General features: G+C 34.3%; 1 long non-coding RNA gene across 1 annotated transcript; it reads right to left on the bottom strand.

The window, feature by feature from the left end:
- Positions 1–8,195: 8,195 nt before the first annotated feature.
- Positions 8,196–8,769, bottom strand: LOC123669252. The gene is made up of 2 exons (XR_006745721.1): positions 8,696–8,769; positions 8,196–8,480 (listed from the first exon to the last, which is right to left on the bottom strand). It is a non-coding gene; the product is annotated as an uncharacterized LOC123669252 (long non-coding RNA).
- Positions 8,770–15,546: the final 6,777 nt, after the last annotated feature.

Raw genomic sequence — 15,546 nt, 5'->3', positions numbered from 1 at the left:
AGCTGTTACCTAATAAGATAAAATAACACAAAAGTCCCTTTTGCATTCAAAATTTTAATCAATATCTTAAAAATTATGTCTAAAAGTAAACACAATTTTACAAATAAAAATAATTTATTGTACCTTATTGGTAAAAAAAATGAATCAAAAAGTTTAATCTTATTACTAGGTAATAACTGAAGTGAATGAACACCAAAAACATACTGAATTAAAAATTCCAAACTAATAAAATCTTAACTTATTATTAATAGAACTAAGATCAACTTTGTACGCGACTATTATTCAGTCAAATTAAACATCTCTCTAAAACATTTACATTATAAATTTTTAGAACTATAAATAATTGTGTTTGCTCGCAAACGAAAAAAAAAACCGTCTTCAATTACATCGACAAGTAATATAACGTAGATCGTCGAAAAAATAGTCAAGCAACTACGCGTTATCAAAGATTACTCAAAAAGTAATCATCAGATCTCGATAAAATTTATATGTGACCACATGATAAACATCAGCTTTCGATTAAATTAAAAATTATCAAAATCGGTACACCCAGTAAAAAATTATTGCGGATTTTCGAGAGTTTTCCTCGATTTCTCTGAGATCCCATCATCAGATCCTGGTTTTCTTATCACGGTACTAAACTAGAGATATCTCCTTTCCAACAAAAAAAGAATTATCCAAATCGGTATATCCAGTAGAAAGTTATGCGGTATAATACAACGTAGGTCGACGAAAAAAGCGTCAAGTAAAAACGCATTATTAGATATAACTCGAAAAGTAGTTGTTAGATCTCAAATAAATTTAAATGGGACCAATTAGCACACACCACCTCTCGATTAAAACAAAATTTGTCGAAATCGGTCTACCCGGTCAAAACTTCTGATGTAACATACATTAAAAAAAAATACAGTCGAATTGAGAACCTCCTCCTTTTTTGGAAGTCGGTTAAAAAACAAGAGATAAAAGTTTAATTATCATATCAAAATATTCATCAAAAACATAAAATCAATAAATCCTCTAAAAAATAAAACGCCGACACTCATCTCTCTATTTATTTTCTCGTATTTTGTATTACTTATTAGTGTTACGCGAGCTCTTACTACAACTAAAATAACTAATACAAAATACGAGACCAGTTCTAAAGGCACAGAATTCAATTTAATAATATAACAAAATATTACAATAATATTATATACATATCACATACACACATACCACAAAATTCTCGCTTATATTTTTTTTATCATTTTCCTTTTCAGCTCTCGCTAAGTCTTTTTCTTTCAAATGCAGGTCGTATTTTACTTGCAAAAGCGTTTTATCTTCAACATTTGCGAAAGCTGTACAGTCTTCACATTGATCTTTTTTAGGTTTCCAAAAAAAATATTGAAGTCATTGACGAATACATTATAGTACAATTTATAAGAAAGATAATCTTTACCTTCAGCTTTACACTTATTGACATAATCACGATGCAGTGCAGCAATAGATAGGCTTTCTTCAATGTACTCACGCTTAGAGCGAGCGCGACAGTAGTGGCTCTCAATCCTGGGGATGGAGTTAATATGTTCCTTTGCCCCATCCTTCAAAGCAGCATCCAACTTAAATTGATTGCCATGTTTTCCTCGGTTATCTTTCATTTGAATTCCAGTAATTGATCCAGAATTTTTCTTCACAACAGTCCGTATGGTTTTATCAGATATAGCAAGGGTATTCATAAAGAATAACTTGCATACTCGAATGCGTTTATCGTTAAGTGTGAAATGATATGCGTGGTTTAAGTTTTAGCGGGTACTACCAACACGTGTGTACCGATACTTAGGTTCAATGTTTGTCATGTGGTTGTATATAATTTGAACGTTCAAATCGCCAGTATCCCAATAGGCACTAAATATGGCAAATCGTTGCTCAAATGAAAATTCGTTTTGACATTTAAATTTACAGTTATCTGAACAAGCAGGTCCCATTTTTTTGGCAGCAATATTTCTTTTCGATTTAGACATAGTTATGTGTGCCTTCCCACTATTTATTAGAGTCTTGGTTTTATTTCTTTTCCATGATTCTGGATTAGCTTTTCTTTTCCGACTAAGAGGTTTAGGGTCCACGCTAGCTGGTTCACTGCCGATGCTCGGTGACTGAATATTAACGCTGGGATACTGGTTATGACTGATGGATGACTTTGTATCTATATTAGGGGACTGAGTATCTAGATCGACCGGTAGGTTATCATTGACGAGTAAATTAGGTTATATACGAGAAGGGCCCGGTTGGGGTGAAATACAAAATGGTTTGGTAATTAATTACTTTTGACTGTACGTCTTCTTCGGAATCAGAAGATCTTTCATGATAAGGTAGAAAATTGGTATCTTTAACACTGTCGTCTGAAGAAAAATCAGCATCTGATGAACTACTGGATGTTGATGAACGACTAGATTTGTTGTCAGAGTCACTATCAGAGTTGCTCGAACTGCTAATTGAGTCACTCTATTCAACAAGTATTTTTGGCCTGTTTGTATCTTTCGTATTTCTTACACAGCTTACTTCACTGTTTTCTTCCTCTAATATTGAGAGGTCTAAGTCAGGTTGACTGTCTGGAATGGAATTTGTATCTGAAGAATCTCGAGCATTTGAGTATATCTTATTATCCACAATAATTTCGTGGCCAGGTAATGGTTGACCTTGTTCCAATTTCTGAATGGAGGTTGCCATATTCAAAATTTTTCGTGCTCTATTCATCATGACGTAATAATCTGTAAAAAAAACCCTTTAAAGTTTTTAACTAAAAAAATACAATTATCATACACAAAAAAAAAACAAAACAATCCCTAATTTGGCATTTCAAATACTAATTTTCCAGTAATAACACCATAAATGAAACAAGTTTATTTATATACATACAACGAGTGTCACTGTCTTAATCACTTCATATTCAACATAATTTAGGAATATCTACTCATTATTTTATAAGTATTAACACTACGCATTTCCGATTATGTATTACAAAATATGATTACACTTAAATAATACTGGAATACAAAACAGACGCATTTTAAATACGGCACTTTTGTATTATGTATTATGATCACAAATGCTGATTTTATAATGCAAAACGGACGTTTTACAAAATATGGCACTTTTGTATTACAAAATATAATCGCACTTACCTGAAGTTTGAATGCAACACAGACGTATTTTGGATTGTGGCACTTTTTCACGAAACCGACATGCGTTCACGTTGAATCTCGGGTCGCAACTGACAATATGGCGGTTTTGAACTGACGTTACCTGTCCAAAGTGCTCCAGTGCAAAAAGGTGGTAAGTCAGTGGTGCCATAAATTATAAACAAAAATTATGGGAGTTTTTTTACCATGAAATATAGTAGATTTAGTTATCATTTTATGCAATAAAACGATTTTAAATATTTTCTTATTTGTGGCCCTTTTGTATTCAAGGAGCGACATGTTTCTCAGGTTTCTTGTGTGTGTAAAATAAATTTAATTAATTAGATTTAATAAAAATTATCTAAATGTGTTATGTAATATTTATGTAAATTGAAATTAACAAGAAATTAAACAACATTTTAAACATATACTTAATCTATATTCGATATTGTGGCACTACTATTTCGCCGTTTATAGCACATGTGATTGTGTTTATTGATACAACTGTGTAATTCTGAGACGCCTTTTGTTTCACATACTGTATATACCGTAACATTTAGTACACAAAAGTGACCTAGATTACATAATAAAGCCTACGTTTATCTATACAAATATTATAAAGCTAAAAAGTTTGTTTGTTTGATTGTTTGTTTAAATGGACTAAACTCAAGAGTTCGAATTGAAAATTTCTTTTCGAAGTAAAGCTTCTTTACGCACGGTTGATGTACGAAAAGTGTCATCGGGCGAGGCGACAATAAGTTGAGAGGGAGATATAAAGGCTCGCACAGACTATATAACATAACATGTTATAGAACATTGCTATATAACATGTTTCAGATAATGTGGACACTAAATGTTATAAGACATGTACAATAACATGTTATTGATATGTACAACAATGTTATATAACTTACGTCACGTGTACTAAAACGCGCGGGCGCGCGATAGATGGAGCTAAAGAAGTTTTAGTTCAGTCGTGTGTTCTAAAGCACATTCTTTTGGTGTAAGATAGCCCATTTATCTATAAGGCTATAGGCCAGGAGTGAGCTACCATTTTTACTAGAGAATATATTCGGGCCAAAAGCAGAGACTGATGCAAAATAATAAGACTTGATGGTACAAGTATTGAATTTTGGTGTGACTTATTATAATAAAATTGACAGTTTTTAAAATTTAAAAACCTCTGGCGGGCCGCACAAAATCTCTATTTGGGCCGCTTGCGGCCCGCGGGCCGCGGGTTTCACACCCCCGCTATAGGCTATATATTTCTTAAATTAACGTGTGAGAAATCGCAGGGACAGCTAGTTATTAAAATAAAGCTGCAGTTTGTTTATATACTCATTTGTTACATAATATGATGGGTATTTTTATACTTTTATGTATTCAATTGCCTTCTGTATTGTTTTTTATGAATCACGTGTTTACGTTACGGTTATTTACTTGCGCGTTTGACGTTAATTTGTAACAATACACATATTGTATTTATTATCTCTGAAAGAAAATTTTATCCAGTAATACACTGTTGAAACTGAGGCGTTTTTATAATTATTATCCAGTTCCTCCGTTCTTCTTATTGTGCTGTTTTTCTTTTTTCAACCTAATAGATTCATCTAGGTTTTTTTTTAATATGGTTATAAACTGGTACAAGAAACTGTGGATGGAGATTTTGTTTTGTGACCCTCTCCTAGCTAAGTCCATGTTTGTGGGTTGGATTTACTGACCTGTTTAGACCTGGCAGGTTGTTCAAGTTATCCTGCTTATGGCTGCTTACGTGTATTTTGGTTTGGATACAAGTTTTCATCTTAAGCTATATATTAATGGAACTTCAGAAGACCTTAATAAATGAAACATTTTAAAAATGTTTAATTTGGGTATCAGTTTTCGAACTGTCATCTTTCTTAGACAAGTGCATCTGTCCGTGCTTTAGCTGTCCGTCCTGAAATTTCGGTAATTCAAAATGACCAACACTGAACATGGTAAATACCTCATTTTAAAATAAATATAAAAATTACAATTCGACAAATTCTGCAATTCCTTGAATAATAAAAAAGCACGACAATAAAAGAAACAAAGTCAGTGTTTCTGGTGCAGAATTAGCTCTGATCATTATCACTCCAACAAACAAAAAAAACTCACTAATTCTGTAATCCTTTTTTGCAGTTTTAAATTACTAAAAGGAGACGTTTAAGAGGTTCGTTTAGTAAATCACAAGGCCATCGAACTTAGTACCCGAAGCCAAGCGTGAAGCTGACTCAACGCGTCTGAGTGTGACACGCGCACGCGCCGCTCGGGACCGAGAATAATCACCCATTTCGTGCCTAATAGTCGCAATTGAGACTGACAGTTTGTCTAATTTGCGCTGGTTAATTATTAGCAATTACATAAATTAGAAATACGGAAGGTAGCTATTTTTTTATTTATTAATTTGAGGGTGGGCACAGCAGGAAATATGCTGCTCAAAATCTGTATTAGCTCGACTGGGGAAGTACCTCGACCTTACAGAAGATCACAGCTAAATAATACTTCTTTTAAACAGTTTTGTGTTTCTTGTGGTCACTAATGTGACCAGAACTCCCGGGAGGATTGGGGGTAGGGTCGGCAATGCATTTGCAATGCTTCTGGTGTTGCAGGCGTCTTTAAAGCTACGGTAATTATTTACCATCAGGTGAGCCGATGTAGCTGATGGTAAATCCTCGTTTTCTTTGATATTCTCTTTTTCTGATATTTTTGTTTGTCATGATTTTATAAAGCCTATAAGGATATAAGGTGGCCTAGTAAAATTACGTTGGCTTTATGTAACACAAATTAATAAGTACTAAGCGATGTATTGACACTTTTTAAAAGAAGAACTGTTGAGTTTATCGTCAGCACTTAACCATACGCTGAGTAAATCCTACGGTCCTACGACAGCTAGACATAAGAATTAATTTGTAAAATGCATAAAATATGCTTAATAGTAAAGATGTTATTATAATAAAGATTTTTTTTTATCAAAGTAGTTCCTCTGCCACGTGGTACAGGAAGGAAGGAAGAACAGGAACAGGAACTGGAAAGGAGGTTTTATAGTCCATGATTATAGCCGATAAAACAATCTTGAACTGTAGACAATATTACGCTCATACAAATCTATATACAGTAACAGTAAACCCCGGTGATATTAATATTTTAATTATTCCGCTACGATTACGTAATGTTTCATTTAAATGTTTACATAACGAAATGCGACACGATTACATAAATAGGTTATTTAACTCTTTCAGTCACGCTTTTACATTGACATTAGTTTGTTCATTTATATTTTAATTTTAGCATCATTTATCACTAAAATTTCACAGAAAGTAGGAAAAAAAAATTTAGGTATTAAGGCTTTCGAGGAATGAGGTGGTTAGTGACACTAACCACCATGACTATTGATACAAATAAAATAATGATAAATTATGTATATTATTTATTGATATTACAAGTTATAATGAACTTTCCCACCGGCAAAACTAACCAAAATATTATTTATTATGAAAATCTGAAAAACATGTTTTTCCTTTGCGTAGGCAAAGGGGCTCTTTACATGTATTGCACTGCCATATAGTACGCACTGGAGATATTTTAGTGCTACATTTGCAACATCTTCTCGAAGTGCTTCTCTCAGGTTGATGACGACTGCATTCTAGACGAATTTCCTCAGGAACTGTAGGCTTGTGACGTTTTATAAATGCAGGTCCTGGCGAAGAGGCCGCAGAAGAACGGTTGCTGTTTACTGAGTCGGGCTTTCGTTTGTCTTTGACATATGCTGGCGCTAATAGACCCTGGTATACGCTTCGTCTAAACTCTTTCAAAGTCAATGTGCTTAGGTCCGGACGTGAAGAAGACTGCAGTTCTTTATAAATTAAAAAGGCATTGACAACACAGCAATCGAGGAAATGAAAAAAAATCCTATGCCACCACTTATGAGATTTTCTGTCAATAGCATAACTACTTTTTAGTTGATCGAATTTGTCGACAAAATTCATATTCGCGTTGTCTTTCACGGCTTCAGGACAAGAGACTTCAACAATGGTACCATCGCGCTCTCTGCGGTTAACTTTTCCGACATTTTTGGGATCATGATAGTTTGACAAAATAAATACGGATCTCTTGTGTTTCCATTTCACTAAACTTACTTTTGTATCACTGCTCCGGTAATCATGTTCCCCTCTACGTAAATGCTTGTCTTCTTTTAGGGTTGGCAAAAACTTTCTGTTTGAATTCACCGTTCCACAGGCAAAAATTTTGTCCTGTTGTAATTTTACTTGTAAAGGGTAACTGTTGAAATAATTGTCAAAATAGACTTTATAATTTTTGTCTTTTAAATTTTTGCAAAAATTTCTGACAACTTTACCACCTAAGTCAGTTTCAACGTTAGTACCATGCTTGCCTGTGTAAATATCAAAATCTAGGCAATAACCTGACTGTGCACACATCATCCAAACCTTGTACCCTCGTTTAGTCGGTTTTTTTGGCATGTATTGTCTCAAATAGTTTCTGCCTTTGAATTTGATCATACTTTCATCAATCGCAATTCTTTCTGATGGCTTGTAGTTTTTTTGAAAATTAGATAGTAGAATATTGAGTAGAGGTCTAATTTTATAAAGTTTGTCAAAATCTGGAAAATTTCTGTTGGGCATTACACTATTGTCATTTACGTGCAAGTAATTCAAAAGCCAACTGAATCTATTGAAGCTCATAAACTTCGAAACATAGCTGTCATGCAAATCAGGTGCTGAAGACCAGTAATCTCGGTAGCTCGGCGATTTTTTTATACCCATCACCAAATTCAAAGCAATGAAAACATCAAGTTATTCTGTTGTGGTGGATGTATAAGGTTTTCCGGATTGAGTAGCGTAAAGGTTAGTTTGAAAACATAAAACATCTTGTAAATGCTCTGTCCAAAAAAGGCGAAACAGCCAGAGAGGTGTAACATTCTCCATGCTAAGAATATGATCGGCTATTCCTACACTTTCAGAAAACTCACCGGGTATGTCCATCCTATAATTCTTCTTCCATTTTGGAGCTTTTGTAGTCGGTCTGTTTGAATCTACGGTGTTAGGCTCTGTAGAATCAGGATTCCGGCGTGCTAAGCTAGACAAAAGGAGATCATCATCGCAATCGAAGTCGTCATAATCGGTTACTCGAACTTCTTCAATCAAATCGCCTAACACCAGTGGATTTGGCTGACCTTCTGTATCTTCTTCGTCATCCTCGTCGCTGCAAATACTTTCGCTACCTGAAGGAATGTCTTCCAACAAGTATTCTGCGATTTCTCTATCGTTTAGCTGACGCGGCATACTGTAATAAATTCGAAAAAAACACATGCATAAGTTTCGTGTAGATTATGACCATAAATCATCAACAGTCACGGTGGTTAGTTTACTAACCACTGAATTTTCGTTGTGAAAACACAACGAAATCACAAAAGTAATAGTACTTTAATGATAACACGTATAAAATAAATACATGCGAATACATTGAATAAAAAACATTAAAGAAAAAAGCTTACTTACCTTTTTTACAGTTATTTTTATTATACACGCGAACAAAAGTAGGCTGACGCAATATTCATTTTAACACAAATGAACTGTCATTAATTCAATATATTGTCAATCGGTCACATCTTGTCAATCGTGGTTCAAACTTTTATAATAGTTCAACAGATTGTCGCTAGATAGCATTGATTTTAATTTAAAAATGCCGAAAGAGGTGGTTAGTGACACAAACCACCAAGACTGAAAGAGTTAATATCAATATTATATTGTATATTTTCCGCGAACCGACACACCGCACGTTCCGGTTGATGTTCATCGCTACAGCCTCTGAACAGCGACTACACAAAGATAATATCTAGATTACTAATATGTAATTGATAACAAATATTTGTCATTTTTAAGCTTAAAATCTAAATATATAGTATCTGTATAAAATGAATCTCTAAATTTATTGCTAAGTATTAAACGTTGACGCTTGTTTCAACCCAAAACCCTGGTTTAATTCTGTTTAGTCTGAAATGTATTAAGCTAGAATTCCTGCATGTACTTTGTATAGAAAAAGAAAAAATCTAAACTAAAGAACGAAGATTAACTAATGAAGTTTAATTTAGTAGCTGGTACATGAACATCATTGACCATTTTTAACCGACTTCAAAAAAAGGAGGAGGTTACTCAATTCGGCCGTATATATATATATATATATATATATATATATATATATATATATATATATATATATATATATATTTATGTATATTCGGGGATAACTCCGTCGTTTATGAACCGATTTTGATAATTCTTTCGAAATCGAGGTAAACTCTCAAAAATCCGTATAACTTTTTACTTGGGAGGGATTTTAATGATTTTTAATTTAATTGAAAGCCGATGTTTATCGTGTGGTCACACTTAAATTGCATCGAGATCTGATTGCAACTTTTGGAGTAATCTTTGATAATGCGTATTTACGTGACTATCTTTTTCGTCTACCTACGTTGTATTACTTGTCAGTATAATTGAAGTCGGTTTTTCTTCATTTGCCTGCGAACAAAATTATTTATATCTTAACTACTCAGAATCGAATTCGTTCCTTACGGTGTACTTACGTACAGATAGGAAAAGTATCGTACTTTTATAATTTATAATAGCAAATATTGATTTTTGAAATAAAACTTTTTACTCACGCTTGACTTGGGAAGTGAGGTGGTAAATGCGTGACGAGACCGTTACGAAAAGTCTGATCTGGCGAGACGAACGAAAGTTAGTGAAGATAGAAAGAGAGAGAGAGAGAGAGAGTTACGTTACGTAAGTTTTACTTCAGTCGTGTGATCTAAAGCGCACTCGTTTTGTATGATAATTCTTGTAACTCGCCTTTGACCTTCACGTGAGTACTGACGTAAGGCTTCTACAACCTTTATGATACGTACAGATGGTACAATATAACGCACTTAATATATTTTCAACTTAATTATTTGGATTTTAAGACTAGAGTATATCTCTAGTCTTAAAAATCCAAAGTCGTATATCGAGGTCTATCTGAATAACATTGAACAGACTTCAATCATCACACCGCTGGGCAAAGGTCTCAACTGTATAAAGAAAAATAGTTGGCGCTTATTAGTCATAAACAATTCAACGCAACATACAGAAACAATAAAAACAATTCCAGCGTACAGTACAAGCGTTTTCCGGGACAAAATACCGGGACGCGCTCCCGGGACAGACGTACTGATCCGTATCCCCTCGCCACGGGCCGTGAACACGATTCATATCGAACAATACCGTAGTTATATTCATTGAAACAGGATCGACTTTCAAAGCAATTATTAAACATTTAATTTTCTAAGGGCCACACCAAGTTTATCCTGCAAATAAGTTACGATTAGACTTTAACAGCAGGAGGTAGAAAAAGGTATTATCGCTTCAGCCTGTAATATCCCACAGCTGGGCATAGGCCTCTTTCCCCATGTAGGAGAAGGTTCAGAGCTTAATCCACCACGCTGATCCAATGCGGGTTAGCGGATATATTCCTACTATGAGTAACGATCGCTATCATTGTACATGATAACAACCGGGACCGACGACTTAACATGCTTTCCGAGGCACGGTGGGGAGACCCACAAGGAGTGCACAAATACCCAGACCGCGGAAAACATCTGTATGGCCAATACAAATGTTTGTCATTTGCGGGGATCGAACCCACAACCGCCGAACAAGGCATTAGGACCTGTTTAACCTCAATTAATAAATTAAAAGTTTTAGGTTCATATTTCCGAGTAGAAATATCTCGTAAATACAGTGAAATTCGACGATGAAAATTAATAATACATACATCAAAAAAATTATCTGTTGGATATCGTCATCCGTCAAATCTAATATATAAAATTTTGATGAAAATTCATGGACCCAAGCTACTTTACCAATTAGAGATGGTGGCATCGGCGTGAGAAAAATTTCGAGTGTCGCTCTTCCTGCGTTTCTTGCTGCTGTGCATAGTATCAAGGGTTTATGTTCTGACATCTTAAAATCTAATTCAGTCCAAATTACAGATGCTACAGACGCAATAGAAAACTGGAAGTTAATGTGTCCTAATGGTGATATCCCGAAGGACGTTACAAAACAAAAACTTTGGGATATACCAATAGTTCACAATACTCATATAAGTGTGACGCAAAATCTTACAAGTGACAAAAACCGTGCCAGGCTTTTAGCTGTGTCAAATAAAGAGTCAGGTCACTGGATACACGCAATGCCGTCAAAAAATCTTGGGACACTTTTAGACAATGAAAGTTTTAGAATTGCTCTCGGTCTCCGGTTGGGAGCTCCACTGTGCTTTGAACACAGATGTCCGTGCGGAAAAGAGGTCGATTCTTTCGGACTACACGGCCTTTCCTGTAACAAGAGTTCAGGTAGGTTTTCCCGCCACGGTTCCCTAAACGATACCATAAAAAGAGCTCTTGCCACCATCGACGTTCCTGCTCTTATCGAGCCAACTGGAATTAGTCGCAATGATGGCAAGAGACCTGATGGATTGACGTTGGTTCCCTGGGAAAGGGGACGGGCGCTTTTGTGGGACGCAACCTGCGTTGACACACTTGCTCCGTCTCATGTCAGGGAAACAGCCTTAAAAGCGGGAGCCGCAGCGGAGAAAGCTGAAACGACTAAACGGCACAAATATTCGTCACTAATTCCAAATTACATCTTTGTGCCGTTTGCAGTCGAAACACTTGGACCTTGGAGTAGCAGTGCTAAAAATTTTTTAAATGAGATAACACCTCGCCTTATTGCCTCCACTGGTGACAAGAGGGCGGGTGCATTTTTTGCCCAGAGAATCGGCATAGCGATTCAACGGGGAAATGCTGCCAGCATTCTTGGCACAATTCCACGCGGACATGATTTATACCAAAACTATCTGTAAATATTTAGTTCTTAAGTTGTGAATTGTAAATATGTATAATATTTTGTATAAATAAAGTCATTGTTACTTTATTAAATTCTCGTGTCGCGGTGTTTGTAGTTAAAGTCCTCCGGAACGGCTGGACCGATTTTTATGTAATTTTGTGTGCATATTGGGTAGGTCTGAGAATCGAACAACATCTATTTTTTATCCCCCAGTTATAAGAGGGGGGGGATTTAGGGGTTAATCAGATATATGGCAAAACAACGTTTGCGGGGTCAGCTAGTATTTAATATATAATTATATATTATATATTATAATTAGTATATTTCCTCTTTATAATATTAGTATAGATGTAACAAAAATGAATTTGAACGGACACAGATGTGGGATTTAATACTCTTAAACAATACTGAAAAATTTTTCATCTCCCAAATATAAGCTTTCAATGATATCAATTCCCATGTAAATGAAGTCACGTGCAAGAGCTAATGCCACATATCTCGCATGGTTACAACACAATGGCGTCGATCTTTATATCCGAGCTGCAGGCCGCACGCGCCGGCGCACCTATAGCGCGTGATCGCTTGACTAACCACTGTGACGATGCTTATTTTATATTCCTTTATGAACGGCTAATGTTTTACGGGCGGTGAAATGTTGGATCTTTTGGCGTGTTAGGGTAAAAAATTTTAGAGTGAATTTTTAGGATGCGCGCGCACACCGTCACGAAAAAAACCGACACCGTGAAGTTAGTCAACGTAGAAGAAGTTAGCAACGTGAAGTTCTTACGTGCGTGCAAAAGTACACACACTTTTTTCGCTTCTTTTCTATTCTGGTAATTTACTAATTTGGTATTAACATAGTTTGACCGTCGTCTTTGAGTAATATTTATTGTCTGTAAAATATTTGAGACATTGTTTTGAATTAAATAATTACTTAATACTCGCTTCGTATATCACAATCGAGATATTTTATAATTCTAAGCTTATTGCTATTTTAACATCACTGACAAAATATAGGCCACAATATTTTAAATAGCATTAAAATTTTACAGGGCCTCTGCTAACGTCTGATGACTGTGCGATTTTATGTCCACTAAATATAAAACACGTTACATATTTAAATGTAGAACACATCGTACTAAAAAACGGTCAAAAATAAATCACTGCTTTGCCATCAATCCGATTGTTAATAGACAATCAATCGTAAGGAATTCAGTTCAGAACACTTTTTTTTTTTGTTCTTCTATAATCGAACATACTTAGTAAATTTAGCTTCGTTAGTCATATAATAACATGCATTTCCACAGTTAACTATCGACAAAATGACGTGTCTGTCAGTCAAAACATTGGTGATTGAAATCAGAGCAATTATAGTCCAGATATTCGGACCTACATTAAGTTTGACGTAAGTAGACTTAATTTTTTTTATTAATTCTTATGGGTGTAGCATCGTGTTACACAGCCTAAAATATTATTTATAAAGTAAAAAGAAAGAATTTTCAAAATCGTATTTGTAGATAATATAAAAGATTATGGTGTGTACCGTGCAAACATAATTATTTGTATTTATAACGTTAGCGAGAACGTATTTACCGAAGCCGATAACTTTACAAGTATGTACTTACATATCAGTCGTAAAATATTTGAAAGAGAAATATGAACTATAATAAATTAAAGGTTTTATGTACTTATATTGATTAGCTCGTTGGCGCAGTTTGTAGTTGCCCTAGTTCGATTCTCGCCTGAGTCTGGGTGTAATATTTGTGTTTATATATTCATTTATGTATTATTTCTATTTTATTTATCAAAAAAAAAATATATATATATATATATAAGTTAAGTTGGTTACTTTAGGAGACGTTCGTATGTGTATTATAGTCCAATAAGTACTTACGATACAGTCTGTAAAATCCCACTGCCGGGCACAGGCCTCTTTCTCCGTATAGGAAAAGGATCGAAAGGAACACATAATTGTTTACATGTACAATTGTACATACACCTCTACATTGTATCTTCTGGAGACTCTTTGTAACAGGTAGAGAATTCTGAACCCTTGGTAGAGTCACTTAAAACCACATAACAGTCATAACTGTCTACTATAACTAACTTATAATATGACTATATTATTATTATTAACTGTATCTATTATTCTTCAAATCTTAATGTTTACTTCTGATGTATTTACAGTTATGTTATAAAACGTGGCGCATTATTGTCTAAGATTTATCAAAGTATTCGTGACAGAACATTAAACTTCGAACAGATAGCTACTTAAAGCCCCACTTTTTGTACTGCCTCATTATAATGCATCACGAAATAAAGACTAAAATTATTTTGCAAAGAAAAAAAATTATGATGTGAGCAAAAAACTTCTTTATAAAAAATTGTAATAGTGTACGGTTTATGGATTCAGTGAATTAGGAATTTACCTTTATTTATTTTGGTAAATTAATAGCTAGTTATTTTAGTAGATTTAAAAAAAAATATGTAAAATAGTAAACGTTATAACGTTCGAAAAAATAACATCAAAAGTAAAAAAAAAAAATACTAACTAAACTCTACAATTAAAATTCAATAAATAATGTTACTTAATCTATATACAATCTACTTATTAAGAAAAATAGAACCAGTAATGAATTTATTGAAACTAGCAATACAGATGCGAATAAATCGCACTAAATAAGTAAAAAATAATTGCCGTTGTTTCAAAATTAAAGCCGCCATATTAAAATTTTAGTTGTTGATGCCGGTAGAGAGGTAGAGATATATAATTTAAATGGATTAACTGTGAGGGTTTTTCTAAAAAGGGAGGCAAACATCCTTAACCTTAGCGTATTATTATATGTGAGCAGTTCCGGTTTCGTACAACTGCAATTTTGTAATAAAAATGTCATTGAGAATTTCATTTTACGCGGAAAAAGAAATGTTTTTATGAAAGAATGTGACAGCGGAACTGTTAGAAGTACTTCTTTTTTGAACTTTCATACAAAAATAACATATCTGTTTCCACTTTAACAGTTAATTATAATGTTCTTGATATGCTATCGATACGGCTTAATTATTCACTCTTGTATCAACTAAGTTCCTGCTTAAGTTATACTTAATATTTTTCAAGTTAATTATTATGAAAATTTATATCAAGAATTTGGTAAAGTTTGGTACATTTTTTGCAGTTTTACGTTAGTCATACATATTCAGAGGTACTTTTTTGCGAATAGCGCTTTATCGCTACTTCTTTACATTTATCCCGCGTAAGTACGGGATCAATGAACTTTAGACCACACATGAAGGCATTGTCACTTGACTTCCGTCTGGTGATAACTATCTGATTATAAGAATCTAATAATCAACACATCGCATACATAAATGTTAATCAATTGTTTAAATTTTTAAAGTTATGCATTCGTTCAGAGAGCGGCGTACACGCAGGCAGGCGGGGGCGGCGTGCCTTTAGTGATTCAAGTCATTTC

The sequence above is a fragment of the Melitaea cinxia genome, chromosome 3 (genome assembly GCF_905220565.1).
Source record: "Melitaea cinxia chromosome 3, ilMelCinx1.1, whole genome shotgun sequence".
Classification (NCBI taxonomy): Eukaryota; Metazoa; Arthropoda; class Insecta; order Lepidoptera; family Nymphalidae; genus Melitaea; species Melitaea cinxia.
This window is presented reverse-complemented; position numbering and strand designations above follow the sequence as displayed.